At 33.8% G+C, this 9,478-nt stretch overlaps 1 pseudogene across 1 annotated transcript; it reads right to left on the bottom strand.

Moving 5' to 3' along the window:
* Nucleotides 1–503: 503 nt before the first annotated feature.
* Nucleotides 504–7,945, bottom strand: LOC143541217 (long chain acyl-CoA synthetase 1-like; annotated as a pseudogene). The gene is made up of 19 exons (XR_013136721.1): nt 7,797–7,945; nt 7,590–7,653; nt 7,421–7,509; nt 7,195–7,251; nt 7,018–7,066; nt 6,739–6,815; nt 6,621–6,660; nt 6,437–6,531; nt 5,370–5,537; nt 4,986–5,096; nt 4,816–4,903; nt 4,668–4,734; nt 4,488–4,563; nt 4,142–4,259; nt 1,771–2,016; nt 1,149–1,288; nt 875–1,061; nt 653–772; nt 504–566 (listed from the first exon to the last, which is right to left on the bottom strand). The product of XR_013136721.1 is annotated as a long chain acyl-CoA synthetase 1-like (transcript).
* Between the last annotated feature and the right edge of the window lie 1,533 nt (nt 7,946–9,478).

Genomic DNA, 9,478 nt, shown 5'->3' with positions numbered 1-9,478 from the left:
CTACGCGGTAGTTAAATGAATTAAACAAGCCATTTAGGGTATATTCAAGTTATAATTGATGTTCTGGAGACTTGTAAGCATACAAGTCGTGTTCAAATTGAGCAATTGAACCTGTCAACTCGAAACCGCCCACCAAACACAACTGATATCTCGGAGTTTAAAGTAACAGGTAGAATTGCTTATTTAGTTTAAAGTTAGATTAGTGTTAAATGGTTCTCAGTATAATTTTCTATTCATAAAAAGAGATCTTTTACCAAACAAAAAAAAATACATATTTGATGGTGTAATGTCACGATTCACGACACATGTAAAATATATAATGTGAACTGCACGGTTTGGTTTAGTTACGAGGAACCATCATAGCCGAACGAGCCATATCAATTCGGTTTATTCGCATTAACTATAACTTACTTACACATAATTTAACTGAAGGCCGCACACACTTAAACAAGCATGCAAAACTAAACCGCACTCATAACAGTACAAAGGATATAGCACGCACATTATAACTCAAATTCTTAGCGTTTGTTCACAATCAAATTCTTGTAAACATTGTCGATTCCCACCTGCACCACAGCAAAAAACGCCTTTTTTTAACACTACCGAAAAACATCACGCCAAGTGAAAATATAGTTAAAACAACTTTAACTACCTTGTAACGGTTGATAAGTTTATCTCTTCGTTTCTTCAAAGTAGCAGTGAGTAAATTCTTTTCGCCTTCAAACGTGCGCGACTCCACAATTATACCCTTTATATACTCGAAACCTCTTAGCTAAAAGAACAAAACAAAATAATAACAAATGAATACATAAATAATGCACACGCATTGTGAATGACGAATTTCTAAAATCTCGGAAAAAAAGTCGATCGATACCTTATTTCTTTCTGCAGTTGATTTAAGCTCAGAAATAATATAATCTCTTAGCTGTGTAAGATTACACAAGTCAGAGTAGGCCCATTTTGATGGGCCCATTTTGATGGGCCCATTTTTCGCTCTGCTCTTTGCTTGGCACAACTACTGCAACTAAGGATGACTTGAAGCTATCCCCATACACCCAAATCTAGTCATATTTGTTTAAGTTAATTAGTCATAGAAAGCAAAAAATTAAATAACAACAAATTATAAAAGTACGAGTAACGAAAATTACATCTTCAATGATCGGGGTGATGCCATAAACTTTCTCGAGATATTCAAGTGCAATATACTCCCCTTGAGATAGTTTTATCAAATGTTTCTTTCTATCGATGATTTCTAACACCCCATTTGGTTGCATCTCCCAGATATCACCTAAGATGCAAAAACATCCACGTTATTCGTAAGCGTTTATGCATAAAACGTTAACCAACTTTCGTCTAATTTTATTTTCACCCAAAAAAACCTTGATCATCATTATCATGTGGCAACTAGCTGTTACTAACTTTATATCTATGTTGACTTTGTTTGACATATATGACAACTGGCCCTTTACATCGGACTTTTGGTAAGTTTGACTGTGTTGACTTTTTCTAACGTGACAGCTTGATTGTTTGGTAACTTTGACTATTTTGACTTTTTTTTACATGAATGCTGACTGTTGCCTGTTGGTAAATTTGACTGATTTTTTCTATCGTGACAAAACTGGAAAATCGAAAACTTAAAATATTATCTTAGATAAAAACTTTGGCAAGTTTTTACCGTTTTATGGGTAAAAACAATGTGGGGCCCGCTAGTCACCCGAATCGGATAGCATTCACATTGATGTTGTGAATACAACAGGATTAATAACTAACCTGTATGAAACCACCCATCTTTAACAACCTCATTGGTGAGTTCTGGATTCTTGTAGTAACCCGCAAAAGATGTTTTCTCACGAACGCATATTTCGCCACGTGGCGGGTCGGATAGCGGGTCATAACCCATTTCTGGGACTTCTTCTAGACGTAATTCGGTATATACAAATGGCGATCCAACGGTTCCAAGCATGCACATTTCATCTGGAAACCCTAAAGTTGCCAAACCACATGTTTCTGTCATGCCTGCAATAATAACCGAACTAATTTAGAAATCCAAATTTTTAATCAGCCTATGATTTATGCTAGAGATCATAAATAGGAGGTCTTGTAACGAGTTCAGGTCAAAACAGGCCATATACGTAGTGTGTTAAAACGGGCTGGGTTGGGCCATCACTTTGTTGCCCTTTGCATCACTAATTCCTTAGACTTTTTACCTTTGAATAAAGGTGACATTCTGGATTTTATTTTTGCAAGCGATTAAATTCCTAAATTTTCAAAAGTTAACAATAAAGTCTTTTTATTAAAGTTTAAAGTCCTTTAGATAAAGTTTTGGTGCCTATCATGCAACATGTGACATTTTAGATTTTTTTTTCACAGATTTTAACAAAAGAAAAAGACAGAATTACAAATTTTGTCCTTTAAAAAAAGCCAAATTACGGTTCGTGTCCTTTTCTTACTTTCTTTGCAGGCGGTGTACTTTAAACATTTTTTTTCTACACGTTATATCCTTTACGCTAACTGGGTTAGAAAAACGCAGTTAAGTATGACATGTGCCAGACATGTGATGGGCATAATTGTAATTCTAATATGTCTTTAAATTTAAAAAAAAAGAAAAGAATATATATATATATATATATATATTCTTTTCTTTTTTTTTAAATTTATATATATATATATATATATATATATAATCATTCTAATGTTTGCAACTTTGCAACTTCACCCTCACCTTCTTCTTTTTAGTTCTAAACAACCATCACCACACCATTAACATCGCACCACCGACGCAACGCCACACCACCACAAAAAAAAACCCTTTAATTACTAACCTCAACAGATAAAGTGTCGCGAGGATGGTGGTGTTGGTGGAGTGTGATGGCGACGGTTGTGGGTTACGGTAGTGGTGGTGGATTTGGGTGGATTAGGGTTACGAATTTGGGTGGGTTATGATGCGGCGATTAGAAATTCCGGAGATTAGGGTTATGATGGGTGGGTTACGAATTTGGTGCTGGTGGGTGGCTGGAGGGGGTTATGATGCGGCGATTAGGGTTACGGATTTGGGTGGGTTACGGCCGGTTACGCTAGGGTTCAGTTGTTGCTTGCTTAAAATTGGGGAAATCGGAGGTGATGGTTCAGGTGACCATCAGAAATTCCGGCTACCTGAGCAACCTCTGCTGATTCTTCTTCAACCTCCGATTCACTGATCATAGGAGTGGTCGGAGCTGGAGCGGTGGTGGCGGAGCTGTGGTGGTGGCGAATAAGCAGTGACGGAGATGGAGCGGTGGTGGCGGAGCTGTGGTGGTGGCCGGAGTGGTTGGTGGCGGCGGTGTACGGAGCTGTGGTTGGTGGTCGCAGATCTGAAAAATCGAAATCGCAGATTTTAATTCATGGCCGGAGTGGCTGGTGGCAGAGCTGTGGCGGCGTCTGCGTCATAGGAGTGGTCGGAGTTGGAGTTGTGGTGGCGGTGGTGATGGTGTTTGAGGATATCCATGGGCGGAGTGGTTGTGGTATGGTGATGGTGGTGGCGTAGAGAGAGAAATAAGAGAGAAAGGAAGGGAAGGTAAAGATCTGCAAAATGAAGAAGAAGAAGATGAAGAAGAAGTTGCAGGGTAGGCAAAAAGACCAATATGCCCTCACATGCACCTCACGTGAGGGGATTTAACTGACTTTTTCTAACCCAGTTAGCTTAAAGGACAAAACTTGTAGAAAAAAAAAGTTTAAAGTACACCGTCTGCAAGGAAACTAAAAAAAGAACACGAACCGTAATTCGTCTTATTTTAATAATTTTGTCAAAGAAAAAAGAAAAAAAGTACTTTTAATAAAGTTTTGGGGCTTAATCATGCCACATGTAACATTTTGGACTTTATTTTTGCACAATTAAATCCCTATACTTTTAAACTTAGCAAAAAAGTCCTTTTATAACTTTTAATCATGCAAAAATGACCCTTTGGTTAAATTTTGAAAATCGAAAGGATTTAATCACGTACAAAATGACTTTTCTGTTCCTAAAAGAATGTTGTAAGCATTTGAATACACATGTGGAGACTTTTGACCATTTCAGTTGCATGTAATTGGCTAATTTCTTATATGACCCGTTAGACCTATTTACATCAGTAATTTTTATATTTATTTTTCTTGGAATACTTACCGTAACCTTGCACCACAAATGCACAAGATGTAACTCTCAAGAATTCTTCAACTTCACTGCTTAATGGAGCTCCTCCAGACACAATAAGACGAATCCGGCCACCGAGCCGGTTCTTAACCTAAGATAATAAACACATTGATTATCATAACAAAGACAATATTATTAAAATAATAATCCATAATCTTTGGAAAAATAATGTACTGTTTGTATGCATCATTGGAAATAAACTTTGGGCTTCCTATAACTCATTCAACCCGTTTGAGATAATACATAACCCAAATCAACCCATTTATAAGCAAACGGGTTGAAATATGAAAGGTAATAAATGTTACATAAATTAACCAACCTTCCTGAAAGCAAGAAGATCTGCAAGCGGTGATGCATATTTCTGCTTGTAACCGGCTTTCATCCATCTAAGTTTGCTGCATTTTTACATTAAAAAAGTTATACAAACTTAATGTTATATCCTCATTTATTCAGAAGATATGAAAAGTAATAATAAATGCAAGAGATGTGATTTAAGTACTAATTGTATAGAATGTTAAATATTTTCCTTCTTCTTGGATTAACTTCTTCTAGCCCTTTAAGCACACCTGAAAGTAAAAACATATCAAAATTAACTTACAAATCGTGTGTCGCAAGTATGATAATTTTGTGAAAAATAAGTGTTGCACCTTCATGAATTCTTTCCAAAACTCTAGGAACTCCAGCCAAAAATGTTGGCTTCAACTCCATCATATCATCCCTCAATGCATTTATATCCTTCAAAATAAATTTTAAACTAAATGAGCAATTGCAGAATATCAAATTATGACTTTTAAAGATATAAAGTTTAAGGGTTTACCCCGTGAAAGAAGCCAACGGAAGCGCCCTTACGGATAAAATATTCTTCAACCGTGCGGTCAAGAATGTGCGCAAGAAGCAAGAAAGACAAATAAATATCATCCACGGTCATCTACAAAAATGACACGAAAAATTATCATGCCACAAATGATATTAAAAAAAACAAAAACACGTGATACTAAACGCTAAACCTTAAGCCCTATAAGGATCAGGACACTGACAAAGAACACGCATGCACAATTATCACTGTCATTTATTGTCAGTGTCATATCCAAGATTCTTGACAAAGAAAACATGCACAAGCTCAATTATAACTGTGAGTTGTGACAATTTTCACTAGAATAATATTTTTTTTAGGAGTGTAGGATAAATGTATAGTGTATACCTTGTCCTCAAATTGCTCCAAGAACAGATCGACCCCACGTATGTTTATAGTAGCATTTTCATGAGTTATTATAACGCCTTTCGGCTCTCCGCTAGTGCCACTAGTGTACATAATTGTACATATTGCAGATGGTTCAGGTGTCTGCATCTCTGTTGGATTTTTTCTCCCCTAATCGAAAATTTTTAAAAAAAGTATTATAAGAACTTGAAGAGCGTAAACATATTATTACATCAGAGATGGAAAGATGTGCGGCCTGAGCAAGTTGGTTAATGGGCCCAAACGGGTTCGGGTTGAAATGGGTCATATTATTACGAATTTAAATGGGCCAGGGCGAGTTGGGTTGATCCACAACCACTTTTCGTCCTTTTTTTTAATTTATTTTTTTATAAATAACTAATGTACTAGTTATGACTATTATTTTAATTCTTATCAAAAACATCAACCTTAACTCGAACACACATAAAATCGTGTAACATGAACATGGGCGGTTTAACCGACTTATTTAAACGTATCAAACTGACTCGCGGGTTGTCCCTGTAATAGCAAGTTGTTAACGTGTTAACTAGGTTGGTGGATTGCAAAAGAATGTGTTGAACATGTGATATGTAGGTTAGTTGTCGACCTGTTTAACTAAAGAGGTTAAACATGTCAACCTAAACATAACTTGTTTAATTAATAAGTTCTATCCGAACACGACCCGTATTTTGAAACGGGTTAGATATGACAGCCCAAAACCTAATTATTTTTCGTGGCGTGTTTCTAGGTGTGTTGGAAATTGTCACCGCTAATTATTTAGAATGATGACTTTTTTAGTAAAATGGTTTAAAATATTGTACATATTAAAAATTCAACAAAGCGCGACTTTCGACCCATTTGGCTTGTTTCACTTTAGGGCTTTTCGTAATTGCTTATCTAACTAACTTATGTTTATGTTTATTAACATAAGCATATAAGTTGTTTAAACAAACAATCCCAAATACCCCTAAACTAATCAACCTGTTTGAGATAAAACAAAACCCAAATCAACCCATTAATAAGTGAACGGGTCAAATCTTGTAACAACTAACCACATGAAGAAAGTCGTTCCACGCATAGGATTTTATCCCCATCGAATCCGCCTTATCTTTTTCCTCTTCTTTCATTGAAGTAAAGCAAACAATCACTATAATCATATAAGAAAAAAAAAATCAGTCTAATCATTTACTAGTAATTTTTAGTAGCTAATGTCTATATAACAGTTAGTTTACTCACATTTTAACCGTTGGGTGTGTATACACTCTGGATTCAGTAACTGCAAAATCAAAGCTATATTATCTAAAAAGTTTGAATTTTTATGATTATTAATTTGGTTCTAATTTAAGGTGCTTACTTCTTTAACTTTTTTATCTTGGACAAAAACAACATCAACTTCAGCATGGTCCAATATAAAGTTGACCGCTCCGGATCCTGCTTAGGTAAAAGATTAAAAGCCCGATAACATATTAATTGAACAGAGCGAGTTAAACGTATGCTGGATTCGTGTTTTTGAATAAAAAGACTGCTTCCAATTATCCGATTATACAGAGATGTAAATAGTTAATTTTGCAAACAGTAAAACTTGTTTTTAACCTTTTATACTATTGAATAATACAGAAAAAGAGTGGTTTACCAAGGGTGTCATATAGAGGCACAGAAATGTAACCCTGGGCATTGCAGGCCTGATCAAATGCAACAAATATAGATAAATAAATAATGTTAAGTAAATAAAAATTACTTGGAATTCTATCATCATAAAAGCCCAAAAATTACTTGACAAACGGGTCGAAAACCGAAACTTAAAACTCACCTCCATTGCCACAATCCATTGAGGGCAATTTGCACCATAGATTCCCACTTTACAGCCCTGTTACATAACCAAAATTGGAATAAAAAAATGTTGATCATCTTCCTAATTACATAAGACTTTAGGATTGTCTTCCTAGTTACATAAGACTTAATGATTATCAATAATCATCTTCCTAAATACACAAAACCTTTTATAAGTATCCATGATCATCTTCCTAATTACATACCGGTCCAATTCCTGAAGCCATAAAGCTGAAGCAGCATTCAAAACCTCCTCATACACAGTCTTGTAAGTTTTCCATATATATGGCCCCCACTAAACATATAACCATTAATCAAATTATCATTTCAACAACATACATACAACAAAATCATCAAAAAAAAAAAGTTAATTACCTTGCCGTCAACTTGCTCGCGCCATCCTAACATCTTATTATCCGGATACTTCTCAACCGAATTCCTGCATATTTCAATATTATTACAAAACTATATAAGCAGTTAGATAATTACTAACCATATTCTTAAAAAACCATCTTCAATCTTTTCACATAAAAATCATTACTTTTATAAAAATGAACAACAAAAACAAGAATCTTGAAGTACCTAAACACATCCCATGTTGTTTTCAAGTCGGACTCAAATGGAGGAAAGCCATCTTTTGCAAGAAGATTGCGGTAAATCGGACCAACAGACGGCGAGCCATTAACTCCCTTCTTACCATTTTCTACTTTAACTGCAAACTGTTTATCCATGTCCCAGTACTTCCGTACACTTGTTTATAGATTATGACCTACAACCACGTTTGGATTTGTCAAGATTTCCTAAGGGTTTTGTCTTTTTAATGTTTTGTTAACAAGTGGTTTTTGTTTCTTGTAGAAGAGGGAAACTTTTTTATATATGGACGGATACCTACTTTTAAATTATTCATATATCAAATAATAAAGAGAATTCATTGTTGTACTGTACTTAGTATTTTAATTTTAATGTAATGTAATAATAAATACACTAGTTTCCAGTGGTTTCATTCTTGAGATACTGCTGGTTCAAATAAATATATCCTTTATTTTATTTTATATTCTAGCAAAAGTAATATTATATACGATTACTATCATTTGAGAACTCTTAAATTTTTTAAGAACTTGAATGAACTCTTAATAACTAACATTTTTTGTAAAAAATTTTGTAGGTTAATGTTATTTAAGTATAATTTTATCACTTTTGACATCTATATTTACGATTACAATTATGAAAATTAGTTTTTTTACGCATATCTACGTTTTTTTTACACGTATGTAAATTTTTATCACATAAATTTTACACATGTGTAACTTGTGATTTATATATGTAATTAAAATTTTTTTTTATAAATATGATAAAACAAGTCTCAAATAATGTTAATATATAAAAAAAGTTAAAAAAATATTTCGTTTTTAAGAGTTCCTAAAAGTTCTTAACTTTTTTTGAGTTCTCAATGAAACTAACCCATATATATATATATATATATATATATATATATATTGAGTTCAGCATATTAATTATGTTGAATTGTTGGTTTAGCCTTTAAAATTTTCCGTGTTCCTTAGTATCATTTAAGAAGGGAAAGGAAAGGAAAAGAAAAGAAAAGGAAAGGAAAGGAAAAGAAAGGAAAGGAAGTAAGAAAATACGTGTTCTCGAGTTTCATTGAAAAAATCAGTAGGAATTGAAAGGAAAAGTAAGGCTAAATTGGAAGGCCTTGTTTCCTTTCAATTTGGAAGGAAATGGATGGAAAGAAAATGAAAGAGAAGAGAAAGAGGAGAAGGAAGGGAAAGGGCTTTCCTTTTCATTCATTTCTTTCTTTTAATGAACTCGGGAACACAAATTTACGTCAGTTTTTAGTTTTTATTAATGGCTTGGTGGTTATTATATAGGCTCGTATATTCTGGATTTCTAAAAATGTAATTAGATATTTTTTATTTCTAAAATAATGAGAATAAAGGAAAACCTAAATCTTTAAATCCACTAAAATCGTTTTATCATGTACTCCTTGTAAATAATTTAGTAAAACTTTTTTAACTTTCTGTTAACAAGGTTGGTGATTATTTTATGTTTGTTGTTGAAGAAAAAATAAAATTAATAAGTACACAAATAATATGGTGAACAATATTCTTGAATTTTGACGTAAAAGTTAGATTTTTAATCAACTCATTTTTTTAATATAACATAATAGTAGAGTGTGATTTTACTAGATATGTTTGTTTCTAACATAATATTAAACATTTATGCGCGTTTTCACGTACATGTGTGCC

This window comes from Bidens hawaiensis, unplaced genomic scaffold (genome assembly GCF_021521415.1).
Source record: "Bidens hawaiensis isolate Kalapana, Puna unplaced genomic scaffold, B.hawaiensis_p1.1 tig00012474_1, whole genome shotgun sequence".
In the NCBI taxonomy this organism is placed as follows: domain Eukaryota; kingdom Viridiplantae; phylum Streptophyta; class Magnoliopsida; order Asterales; family Asteraceae; genus Bidens; species Bidens hawaiensis.
The sequence above is the reverse complement of the archived record's forward strand: the minus strand, read 5'-3'. Positions and strand labels throughout refer to the sequence as shown.